Source organism: Lipotes vexillifer, unplaced genomic scaffold (genome assembly GCF_000442215.2).
Source record: "Lipotes vexillifer unplaced genomic scaffold, Lipotes_vexillifer_v1.1 scaffold238, whole genome shotgun sequence".
Taxonomy (NCBI): Eukaryota; Metazoa; Chordata; class Mammalia; order Artiodactyla; family Lipotidae; genus Lipotes; species Lipotes vexillifer.
Genome location: NW_006785665.1, coordinates 1,113,111 through 1,114,181, shown reverse-complemented (window position 1 = coordinate 1,114,181; position 1,071 = coordinate 1,113,111). Strand labels below are relative to the sequence as shown.

The window sequence follows — 1,071 nt, the reverse complement described above, 5'->3', positions numbered from 1 at the left end:
GCAGGAACAGAGAGGACTGGTGGTGAGAACAGGACCGAGGCACATAGCCTCTCCCCTTACCGACCCCCTGCGTCAGAGCTGCGAAGCCCTTTGCCAGGCCCTGCTCTGAGGACCCCCTCTGCCCAGTGGGGCCCCCCCTTCCTTGCAGTCCCGACTGGCTGGCTCACATTGGGTTACATTACTCGCAGCTACCAATTACTGAACACCAACCCTCTTGTTACTCGTTGTGCTAAGCATTCTATATCTATCTCTCTTTTTAAAAAAATAATTTTTGGCTGCGTTGGGTCTTCGTTGCTGTGCGTGGGGTTTTCTCTGGTTGCGGCGAGCGGGGGCTACCGCGGGCTTCTCCTTGTGGTGGCTTCTCTTGTTGCAGAGCACGGGCTCTAGGCACGCGGGCTCAGTAGTTGTGGCTCGCAGGCCTTAGAGCTCAGGCTCCATAGTTGTGGCTCGCGGGCTTAGTTGCTCTGTGGCATGTGGGATCTTCCCGGACCAGGGCTCGAACCTGTGTCCCCTGCATTGGCAGGCGGATTCTTAACCACTGCGCCACCAGGGAAGTCCCTCTATATCTCTTCTTTCTCTCAAAATAACTCTCAAGAGGTAGCATTATCCACATTTCGCAGATGAAAACCGGAGCCTGAGAAACTGCCTGACTCAACCTATCTCCTCCCACCGTGCCACGCTGCCTCTGGCTGGCCACTGTCGGGAATACGGGTGAGTGAATGACCCGGGTGGGGATGAGGGTCCTGCAGGCAAACGCCTTTGAAGAATGTGGGCATTTGTAACGCTTGATGGGGGAAAGGAAGAAAAACCCCAGGGGAAAGGAGGGGGGCCAGAGAAAGGAAAGCAGCCTCAGAAAGGCTGGAAGACTGCTGGGGACTCCTTCTCCCTAGGGCAGGTCTGCTCATGGGGTCAGGGGCGGTGACACTGTAAACCTCTCTACTCCTGCCTTATCTCCCACTTCCCCTCAAGGCCCCGTCCTGTGAATGCTCTGGGGCGCAGCCCGGGCCTCCCTGTCCACATCCTCATACACCACCCTGGTCCCAAGGGGACGGCAGTTACATGGGACCCCCC

General features: G+C 57.3%; 1 protein-coding gene across 2 annotated transcripts in view; it reads right to left on the bottom strand.

Moving 5' to 3' along the window:
- Positions 1 to 1,071, bottom strand: part of ARHGEF11 (Rho guanine nucleotide exchange factor 11) — a 114,120-nt gene that overhangs the window by 7,211 nt on the left and 105,838 nt on the right. The window lies entirely within an intron of this gene.